Genomic DNA, 12,166 nt, shown 5'->3' on the forward strand with positions numbered 1-12,166 from the left:
TGTTACCACATTTCTGTGTACAGTTTTTGAACTAATACAGATACCCTTATAGTGGAAGCTTTGAACTGTAATTATGTCCCTTCACTATGTCAGATCTGCATAAACAGTGGTCAGAATTTTCAAATTTAGGTGGTTAACGTTAGGCATTTAAATTCACATTTAAGTGCTGAAATAAAAGTAATCTGATTTTTCAGAAGTGCTGGACACCCATTTCTCCCACAGACAAGCAGACAATGGGAGCTGTGGGTGCTCAGCATCTCGGGAAAAAGAAATATCAGACCACATAATTAGGTACCTAATGATGGATTTAGGTGTTTAACTTCAGGAACCTGAGTTTGAACATTTTGGCCTAATGTGTTTGTTTTGTGGCTTCCTCTTTGCTTGTACAGAACACAAGCCTTAAAAATTTCACCTGTGCTGCAGGAAGAGAGTGTCTTTTCTATCGGGACACGCTATTATTCAGTGGAATGCACCTTCCTGCAAGGAAGGTTATCACAATCAAATACAGATGGAAATTTAAGACTCTGTCAGTATATAGATGGACATCAAAAAAGAAAATAAAATGACTGGAATGCTAATTTTAGTCCTTTTCCTTCTCTCAATTTATTTCCCCCCTCCTCCTGTTCCTTTTTTGTTTGTTTACACATTGGTGACTAGCAATTTTTCAGCTCATCAAGTTCAGATTTTTTATCTATCTATTTATTTATTTTTATTTTAAGAGGAGTGAAAATCTAGTCCCCACCATGGTAAAGTTTCTTTGGTTGGTCTGACAAAAACAACAGCAGCCTGCTGTCAAAAATCCTATTCCAATAACAATCATACACATCAAACAAGCTACACTTGATTAATAAAAGTCACTTGAAAGCCTTTGCAATATAGAATGAAAAGCATCCAGGGACCACATACAGAAAACCAAATGCACTTGCTAAATCTGAAGAATGCAAGCTGCTAACAATGATTCACTGATAAAAGCTGAATTGTAAAAACCACGCGGTAATTGTATATTCTGCCTGTTCCTTGACAAAGCTATCACTCTTTGATATTGAGTGTTAAATTCTATTTCTGGAGGCAGCTTTACGGGGGGTGGAGGCTACCAAAAAAGTATTGGTAGGCTAACTGAAGTGATATTTTGGGGGTACAGGGATATGGGACACCTGCTATGTCCTATTAGTTGTTTTTACTGAAAGATGGAGCCAGGAATAGAAGGGTGGAGATCTGAGGGCGAGGAGATACTATGATTAAACGAGGAGAGAAAACTTGAATTCTCTACCCCCTCATACATGAATTCTCAGTCTTTTTCATACTGTAATCCCACACTCAGGGACCTGTAATCCATCCTTTGTACTGGTTTTCACACTGCAGTGGGAATTAGTGCAAGGCTTTAGTGTCTGCTTTCAGTATCTTTTTATATGCACATGTGATTAAGGAAACTGTTTCAGATGAAAACCAGAGACAGAGAATGAAAGCAGATTCCTGACTATTATATTTGGACCCAGCAGAGGAGACAGAAACACAGCTCTATCCCGTGCTTGCTTTATTGTTCTTTCAGCAAAACTGAAACCAACATGAAAGTGAGGCTTTGCACTGGGTGGGATAGGGGAATGCTCAAATATCTAAAGGGACAGAACGTCACTTTCGTACACCCTATTTAAAATTTTTTTCCCAAATATATATACATAATCATTTACATGGCTAACATAAAACACTATATAGCCTAACTAAAAGTTGTGGGTAGACTACCAGAGAGTCTCAAATGGCAAGGGATTATACTGCCCTGAAATAGCAACTCACTACCATATAAGATGAGGCACACAACTGGTTTTCACACTCTCTTGGGATAATGTGGTGATGGTTGAGTGACAGTGTCCTGAACAACAGGAACAGTCGGTGGTAAGGAATCTAGTATGGCTCTAGTATGGAATCAGAGCCCTGTGATCCCTTTGGGTGCAGATGCACTTCTCCTCATATATGTGTGAGCTGTGGCAACCTGCTGCAAAAAATCATTGCACCAGTCAACACAGCTGTCCCTGACACAGTGAAGGGCAGTTGGAGTACATGCGAGTACAATAAGAGAATACAGTTCTGTGGGGGAAAAAACCACATAAAATGGCACGTTTACTTTGTCAGTCCTTATGTCTGCTTATTATAGTGCAGTCCTAGCTGAAGCATACTGACAGTACATCCCCACTGGTTCTGGGGGCAGAGTTAAGGTTGCGTGGCATAGCTTGTGTGTACCGTAACTCTGTATTTACTGGGTTTTAGAGATTTAAGTACAGGTGCACTCAACATTCAGGAAGTAGATGGTCATACTTAACTCTGCACTAATGACATTTTGGGGCAGTGAATATTGCCTAACATTTACCCCTGTAAGACTCTGTTTTCAGTTACTTATAATTTTCCCAAGTTTTAACTGTTTGGACTGAAATTTTCCATATGGGGAGTCTGACTTAGGTCGAGTATTTTTGTAAAGTTTGGACAAGTTCAACAACACTGGTTCAGTCATTTTTGAGAACAGGGCTGGAGAAAACATTGTTTTGCCAATGTTAATTTCTTTTTACAACTGTTTAATTGACAAGCTCTAGCACCCCATGCTTTGTAGTGGAGACTTTACATTTGGCTGGGGTCAAAGAGATGCTTTTTCCCCCATCCCTGTAAAAACCCACTCATATTTGGCAGTTATAAGCCTCTGAAAATTGCCATTTGCACATGCCCAGTAGAGGTTTGCTAGAAGCTGGCTGCTAAAGAGTGTCTTCGTGCATGAGCATGCTCCAGCCCAAACTGGCACAGATGAGCAGGATTTTCTGTGCAATTTTCTTCTCTTAGAGGCTGTAGTGCTGGACACTGGAACTGAGAGCAGGGAGACTCTCTCCACTGTGCACTCAATGCCACCCGATGATCCAGGCAGTCTGGAGGAGGAGGAAGCATCCCACATCAAATGCAGAGGAGGACAGGACAGACTGAAGTCATAAGAACATATGAACAGCCATATTGGATCAGATCAAAGGTCCATCTAGCCCAGTATCCTGTCTTCTGACAGTGGCCACTGCCAGGTGCTTCAGAGGGGATGACCAGAACAGGTAATCGTTAAGTGATCCATGCCTTGTTGCTCATTCCCAACTTTTGGCAAACAGAAGCTAGGAACACCATCCCATTGAGATAAATAGGCGCTGTAGTTTTTCGTGTATTACTGAACTTATAGAGTGTGTGTTGACATTTATGTATCATATTTGACAATTCATGTTATGCGGCCTATTGTAAAATGTTTGTTTTGGGCTTTGTGGAAAAGGGCTAATACAGATATTGGGTGACGTTGGTGAACTGTTTGTAGCAAATAAGTGAACAGACATAGCCTGTTTTTACTTTTTGTGAGTTATCTACAGACAGGCTTTGATTTTTTAAAAATATGCTATTTATTCAAAATTATCTGGTGAATGCTTTATGCAAACATGTATCAGCCTATCAGCTAGTCCAAACTATTTGATTATATCTTCAAATATTTACTATTCTTCATTAGTAGTGTATGCCTGGTCATCTAAGTTACCAGGTGTTTGTATTTCTGCTCTCTCTGAGAGGATGACAGTGTTCTGAACAGGAGATTTTTAAGATGGTTACCATAAAGAATTCTGACATGAACTTTTGCGCAAATATACATTTGCATGAGTACTTCCCAGACTTGCAGCTTCCCCACAATATTTCATTTTCTTTCTGAATGTTAATTGAAAAAACAAATACTAAACTTGTTTATTTCATATTGTTTGCACATCACAAAATAAGCCGCATAATATCCCACTGATTTCCTCTTCACCCTTCCTAATTTCTTAGAGCCCAATCCTGTAATCTGTGTGTGTGTTACTCCCACTGAAGTCAATGGGAGTTTTATGTGAAGATAGATCTCACAATGGCCTAGACTGAACATTTCAATAAAATATCAAAAATGTCTGTGTTCTTCACATAAGAGCAGGAAATATACTGAATGCTGATAGAATCTGAAGTCTGCTCTGTGCTATAATATGCAATGTTTGCTCTATGCTCATTCCCAGTTAGGGTGACCAGATAGAAAGTGTGAAAAATCGGGACATGGTTGGGGGGTAATAAGCGCCTATATAAGAAAAAGCCCCATATATCAGGACTGTCCTTATAAAATCGGGACATCTGGTCACTCTATTCCCAGTAGCGGATTTCGAGTTAGTGGGTCCCTGTGTGCAGCTCCATTTTCGGGGCCCCCCCTCAGAACCCAGCCAAGAAAAAGAACATTCTCTTTCCCCTGTCCCATTTTTCATTCTTTTTTTCTTCATCATCCTCCTATATTATAAATAGTGGGAAGTAAATGAAAATAAAGTGAGGATCCTTGATTGCGGCAGGAGGTCTCCGGGAGGAAGTTTGGTTGCTGGATGCGGGCTCTGGGCTGGGGTGAGGGGTATGGGGTGCAGGCTCTGGGCTGGAACAGAGGGTTGGGGTGCAGGAGGGAGGCAGGGGGGAGGTGCTTAACTCGGGCAGCACGGCTCCCAAAACGACTGGCACACACACCTTCTGGCAGCAGCTCCTAGGCGGGGGGAGTCAGGGGGTCTCCATACACCACTGCCCGCAGGTGCTGCCCCTGCAGCTCCCATTGGCACTCAGGATGGGGATAGCACACAGAGACCCTGCCCCCCCGAAGGGCCACAGGGACATACCGGCCGCTTCCAGGAGTGAAGCGGCATGGAGGGAGGCAGAGTGGGCAGGGAGCCACCATAGCCCTGCTGCTGGCACGTATCTGTGTGCCCCTTGGGTGGAGGGGGGCAGCAGGTCTCTGTGTACTGCTTGGGGCGGGGGCAGCGCACGGAGCTGCCTCCCACGCCCCACCAGGGGCGTGCAGAGACGTGCCAGCAGCTGGCCACTTCTGGGAGCAGCGTAGACCCCCAGCCATGGCATACAGGCGGCCTGCCTGCTTGAGCCCTGCTGCACCCTTGGCCGGGACTCGGGGGCAGGTTGTCAGATATTTTTCCTGCATTTTGGGGGCCCCATGCCACTGCATGGTTCGTTTCACGGTAAATCTGCTCCTGCTCATTCCAAGCTGAACAAAACCATCAAATCAGTTGCAGATAAGATACATTAAACAACATTCATTGTTTCGTGGTGGGAAGGCATAGGGCTCAGTACAACAGAGAGGTATAGGTCCACAGCTGATGTAAACTAGCAAAGCTCCAGTGAAGTCCCTGAAGCTACACTGATTTACGCCAGCTGAGGCTATTGCACTGTGACAAAAATAGTGTTCTGATATTCTTCTGAGTCGGCAGAATTCTATACAAGCTGTTTACTTTCCAGTCACTCACTTCGTGACAGGATTGCGACTGCAGGAAGTTTAAAATCACATCTGTTGATGTTAGAGGAAACAACAGGGTAGGACAGTGATGTGACAGCCATCAACGCTTCTCCTGCAGCTGCTGTCACACATTTTAAAACGAATCCCAGGGTACTGAATTTCTGCCTATTACATCACAAGTCAAAGAAATTAATTGATCACCTTTTGAGCTATCAAATGCAATTGTGGTTTACAGTAAGTTTTCCTCAAGAGGTGTACTGTAGATAATTGCTCTGGATCTCTCCCACACTCAAGCCAGCTGGTAAATTTTAAGCATTTAGTGCTATATATTCCAAAAGATGATCCCACCGTATCTCATATGGAGAAGAATCCTCTACTTGAGTGTTTTGAACAGGTCTCTCCTAAAACAAACAATTATTGATTTCCTCTTTATTTGCAGATACATCATTGTTAGCAGGGTTTGGCTGGAATAGCTCCTAGATTAGAGAAACATAGGAAGTGTAGTTCTCTGCAGTAGAAAGTGTTTTGTAAATGATTTCCTTCACCAGAGTAGACCAGATTAGTAACAGAGATCCAGAATCCATCTAGCTCTCACTTCCTCCTATCAGGAATCCTACCCGCTGGACTTCAGAGAGATTAATGAGGGACTAGTGAAATGTACAAGTTATAAGCTAAGCACTATTCACTCACAAGAAAGCCAAAATCCATGCTCTATGTGATGATGAGATCCATGTACGTTGACTTGCTGCCCCAAAACGAAATCAAAAGGGAGAAAAAATAGGAATTGGTCACTGACCTGAAAGGCAGCAGGAAGAATCACCTGACACACCTCACCCTCAGTTATGAGCATGTCACAAACTGTCACAATACCAGGCCTGACTATTGAAGGACCTGAGATACTCATTTGCATGAGTAGGCCCTTATATCTGTGCATAGTCCTACAGAAATGAATGGACTTTCCACAAGAACAAGGGCTCTCCTGCACAGATCCCTTCACAGAATCAGGGTCTTCATTGTAATACCCTTTTAGACAGGGTCTAGTAAGCTGTGCATGGGTTTACAATTAAAAGTGCACATAACTGTCTTGTGAATATATAATTTTTACTGTTTCCCTATACTAATTTCAGTCACACTTCATATTAATAGAATATTTTAAATGATTAGTAGATGTTGTAAGCATGTTACAGAAATGAGTAGCATGTGTTATGGATGAACATTAAAGTCATCCTATCAGAGAGCAGAAATAACCACCACCTGATTTAGGTGACCAGGCACACACCACAAAATAAAGTATAGCAAATATTCAAAGGCAATTCAAATTGTTTGTTAATAATCCATAAGCACATTAGTAGGTGTTATAGACAGCTGTAAGAAAGCTATTCACCTGTTGGACTCTAACAATTCATTACAATTTAATAATTATTAATTAAAACATCCATGATGTATTTATTAACCCTTTATAAACTATTTATAAATGTACATTTGTATTTAGGTATGACCATTATAATTTTAGTATCACTTCCATGGGTATAACTCCCTCGGGTTTTTTTTTTTACCAGTGTTCCATAGAATCATTTGGCCTCTTCTGTTTGTCAGGGTTATGTGTCTTTCCCAAAAAGTACTGAATCAAGCAGGAGAACTTAACCAGTCAAAGAGTGACACTGATGGCATGTACCATCCAGGTGACCGCAGAAGTTGAGACTTCCTGGGATAACTTTTTGTACGTTTCTGGACTCATTACATCATCAAATGTGTTTTGTTGTTTTCTTAGCATGTGAGATAATGAGGCTTCTTAAGAGGCATGAAAAGAACTAACACAATGGCTACAAAGGAAGTATACCTAAGACCATAACTGTCTGGATATTACCAAGGCCAAAGACCAAACCTCATAGATGTAAATGTGCCAACTACAGCTGGGAGCCAGCCGGAATCCACGTTTCAGCTGTACAAATGAAGCAATGATGCTTTGACTAACTGGCTGTGGTGGTTATGAGGACCAGTGAATCAGAGAATGCAGTCTGGTGAAACAAAGGAAGCTAGTCACACGTTAAAATTTAATTTTGAATGCAGAACAACATTACAGTTGGAACAGTATAAGACAGGAAAGTTACTAGGGTAATTATCAGATCCAGAGACTTAACTGGGGCTGGGCAGACATACGGAGCTCTTGCAGGGAGCGCCACGGCTGCTAGGGACTGGCCTGGAATTTTCTACGGGGAGTTGAAGTACAGTAACATCAGCAGTACCTCAGAAGGCCAAAAACATCTTGACAACTGGGGGTGTCCCCATGTGTCTCAAGTTGAAAGCTCAATAGTTAAGCCAAAATTTTAATTTGGCTTCAGAGGGAAAGGTCCGTGCTCAGCACTATTGAAAATCAGATGAATTATTTAGGTGGGTTTAGGAGCCTAATGTTAGATCACCAAGTTTGACAGTGTTGGCTATAATGCTTGCAGATTAAAAACAACAACTATAATTAACCAAACCCTATAACGTAATCTCACGCTTCCATGGAAATAATAATTGTAATGAAGCAAAACATAAAATAAAAAATGACTCAGTGGCTTTCCAATAAGCACCTCTCCACTTGCTAATGTGCATTTTAATCACACCAGACCTCTAGAGTTGGATGTTAATGGGTCTCAAATAAAAGATTAAAAAGTTGTGAATATTTTATAATCTGTTCTCATTTAAAGTGCAACTGGTACATGAAAGGGCTTTTGTGTGTTATTATTCTCATTCTTGGCTTACAAAATCATTGTGATGATAGATCGTTCCGACTGACCAGATTTTGAAGAAAGTAGGGAATATATCTTCCTCTTAATTAAAACAAAATATTCCAAACTGCTCCTATTTACCTTTCAAATTGAACAGATTCTTGGCCATCTGTTGCTGATAACATTGATTTTCATTCCTCTTGGCATCGTACCTGCTAAAGTCAGTTCATATTAATGTCAGAGATGATGCATAAAGAATAAAAAATGTGACCATGTTTCAGCGATTGAGGCTCAGGAGGAAGGAATACAATATTAAACCAGTGGACATCTGAACTCAGCTAAACGTATCAGATTTTGTCCAAGCTTCAGGGACAGTCTTCCCTGTATCTGTCTCTAGAGATTTAGTGGTTGATTCAAGAGGGGTGGGAACACTATGTGCTTTGTGTTGAATGTAAAGATAATATAAAACATTTTTTGTCAATGTTTTATGATCCAGTGATAAGTATGCAAGTATACAATGACTATGGAAAGGTTTGATATGCTGTGATGAACTGCAAAGTGACACATTGATTGATCTGTGAGCCCAGTGGAGAAGTCAGTCGATACCAGTAAAATTCATGAAGTGTTTTTCTGCCAGTTTCACAGACACTCCATTGATGCATACCAGAGAGCTAATGTTATTAGCTAAGTTGTACAGCAACATCTGGCACTTCCATAAATCAATCAGTGACACAATAATGGGGAAGGTACCATTAGCTTTTTGCAGCTGATGACAAGCTAATCATTAGCTTCTCGCTATTCAACACACCCCTTGCAAATATAAAGAACCATGTGCTCACTTATTATTAGCCCTTCATCCTTGCAAATAAAATGCATGTTGACCTGGTTACCATAATATTTAAAATGGTTTCAACTCCTAAATTTTGCTTTGCCAACTCCTCCCTCCTGTTTTCATTTGTGTCTGTGCAACAAGTTAATTTGCTCTTCTCCTTTAAGTCCCTTCTAAAAGCTCACTTCTTTTAGTTAGCCTTTCTTCTTCCAAACCACCACCATCAACATAATAAATTAGAGATATAATGCACTAGAAGTTATATCAAAATAATGGAGGAAAAAATCTATAACCAAGAGGCAGCATTTCTAGCCTAAATAATTCCTCCTCCTGCTCCTTCCTGTGTCTCTATATTGTTTAATTTAGGGACTAATCCTGCTTCTATGGAAGCCAAAGGTAGAACTCCCTCTAGCTGGGGGAGCAAGATCCAGCCCCTTGGTTGTAAAGGGCACAAACTTCACCGCAAGTTTATATCGGACTAACAACCTTTACAGAAAAGGCCTCTTAGGAAACATAGGAATTGCTATATTGGATCAGACCAGTACCTCATCTAATTCAGTAATCTCTCTTCAACGGTGTCCAATATGCTTCAGAGAATGTGCATAACCCCTACAACCACCATCTGGGATAACCAGCCTTGAAGGAAAGCTTCCTCCAAACCCCCAATACTAAGAGGGTGGCTAATGCCCTGAATCATGGGGACTTATATCTCTTCCACATCTCATTTATTTTTTCATATTTGCTCTTATAACTCTGGGTTACACATATAAACATCCAGTGCCAAATAAAAACTTGTTAGGACAGACTAAGAGGGCCAGGTGTGAGGAGGTCTGTATCCTAAGTTGTCTGATGAGGTGTGATGGGGCGCACTCGCCCAGCACTGAACGGGGAAGGGTTAACCGAGTCCCGAAACCAAACAGGTCCATCCAGTTTTGTATTGACTTTAGAAAGGTGAACGATATATCCTGATTTGATGCCTACCCGATACTGCGGGTCGACGAACTGCTCAAGAAGTTAGGGGGAGCCAAGTTCCTATTGACTTTGGATCTCACCAAGGGGTATTGGCAAGCCCCTCTGACCCTGAACTCATGCTCGAAGATGGCCTTCCCAACCCCCTTTGGCCTGTATCAATTTATAACCATGCCGTTTGGGGTACATGGGGTAGCAGCCACCTTCCAGCAACTCATGAATTGGATATTACAACCCCATGGGCAGTACACCACCGCTTATATCAATGACATTGTCATATATAGCACCATCTGGGAAGACCACCTTCAACACCTCTCTAAGGTGATACACATGCTCATGGAGGCTAGACTCACGAATCCAACAAAATGCCATCTTGGGCAGAACGAAGTAACTTACCTAGGTTATACTGTTGGGGGCAGAGAGCTGCGACCCTTTACAAGCATTGCAGGACTGGCCTGTGCCGACAACCAAGAGACAGGTGCAGCAATTCCTTGGCCTAGCCGGATAATGCCGGTGTTTTGTACTGGATTTTGTGAATTTGGCAGTCCCCCGGACTGACTTGATGAAGAAATCACAATCCCAGAGAGTTCAGTGGTCTAGGGAGTGTGAGGCAGCCCTGCTAAGAGGGGCAAACCTATTGACTCTGGCCACCGTTCTGCACTGCCCAGCTAACAGAGGCGGATGCAGTGAATTTGGTGCTTGCTGCCCTGCAGACCAGGGCAAATACATTGACTTTGGCCATTGGACCATACTGCCCTGGTAAGCGGGCCTAATACATTGACTTTGGCCATTAGGTCTTATTGCCCTGCTAGCAGAGGCGAGTATATTGACTCTGGCTACGGAGACATAGACGTAGGTTACATACACCTTGCCCCCGCATGCTAAGGGAAACGAGGTGCACTCTCCCTGCACTGGATGGGGTCTCCCTTACCCTGTCACACGTGGACAAAAAGTACTAAAGCTCCTTTTGGCCTGTAAACATGTTATGGAAAGGTGGTACAAACTGGATGTGTTTAAACTGTGAACAGGAAATTTCAAGGCTTCTAGTGAGGTCACAAATACTTTTAGTAACAAACCAAGACACCAGGATGAGAGGAAGCTGTTGTAAAGGGAACCACTGGATAGCTGTTTTGACTGGTTAGTTCTTATGGGATGGGCTTCAGGCTTTGTTTTTGGGGAATGCTTGTCAATCTGTTTTAAAAGGAAGGAGCGAGGGGCGGAAGGAGAAAGGTGTTACTACATATCAGCCAGCTTCAATATCATGTTTGTCACCAGCCCTGCCCTGCTGAGGTCCAGGAATTTCTCATCACAGCACTGGACCTCCACTTTCCTTTGCCCAAAGACCTGGCAAAGAGAGGGAACCAGATTACATCAGTGTCTCCATCAGAATCAGCTCAATTGTTAGCAACATCAGAGATGTGAAGTGAAGGCTCCTGCTATCATGCCTTCCCTAGGGTGTTAATTTCCTCCCCACCTTATCTTACCTCTCTAACATTCAGTGTTGGCCTTCTATGAGGGGTGGAAAAAAAAGGGTCAGGAAAGCACAAGTGCCTCTTCCTTGCACACAAGCCGGCTCCTCACCCCCCCTCCCCCGACCTCTCAACAGATCCAGTAGGGGGCAGAGGAGGGGAACAGAGATAGGGGAAGCAGAGTTTTGGGAAGGCCACGGATTAGAGTGGGGATACTGAGGGCATGTGGGGACTGTGGCTGAGGTGGATGAATGAACAGGGGCAATGAATCTGAGGCCTCAGGAACAGCTCGGCTCATCAGGAGGAGGAGAATGAACACACTGGGAGAGTATTGAGTATTTGCTGTGCTACCCTTATAAGATTTGTTCTAAGGCAGCTTGAATGATTAGCAAACGCTGATGCAATGGTATATGGACTCAAAACCAGGCTGGTTAACTCCATCCTCTTCCCCTGACCTAGATAACTAGGCCTGTGCTGTAGAGCTCACCGTACAACTTTTTCAAACTCCCACGGTATGTTAGGTCAATTATGGCTGAGTTCATTTCACTTACTTTTCTGCTGCAGGCAAGACATGACTGTAATCACTATTTTTGCTGCTTCTATCCCCTGGGGACTCCTTCAGGCCTAGTAAATAGGCCATTAGTATCACACATTTTTGTAGGAACAGTTAGGGGAGCATGATCAGAAATGTAAACATGTCCAAACGTGGACATGGGAGGGGGAGAATGACCAAAAAAAAAAAAAAGAAGAGTACAAAGATGGAAGGTTTGATGTTCAGAAATGCTTATATAAAACAAAAGAGGGAGAGAAGTATGAACTTCAGTCACTTGGGTGATATTTTGTCACGTACGATTTTAGACAGTACAACTGCAGGGTTTGAATG

At 42.5% G+C, this 12,166-nt stretch overlaps 1 protein-coding gene across 3 annotated transcripts in view; it reads right to left on the reverse strand.

The window, feature by feature from the left end:
- Window positions 1-12,166, reverse strand: part of ADCY1 (adenylate cyclase 1) — a 238,948-nt gene that overhangs the window by 75,731 nt on the left and 151,051 nt on the right. The window lies entirely within an intron of this gene.

Source organism: Caretta caretta, chromosome 2 (assembly GCF_965140235.1).
Source record: "Caretta caretta isolate rCarCar2 chromosome 2, rCarCar1.hap1, whole genome shotgun sequence".
In the NCBI taxonomy this organism is placed as follows: Eukaryota; Metazoa; Chordata; order Testudines; family Cheloniidae; genus Caretta; species Caretta caretta.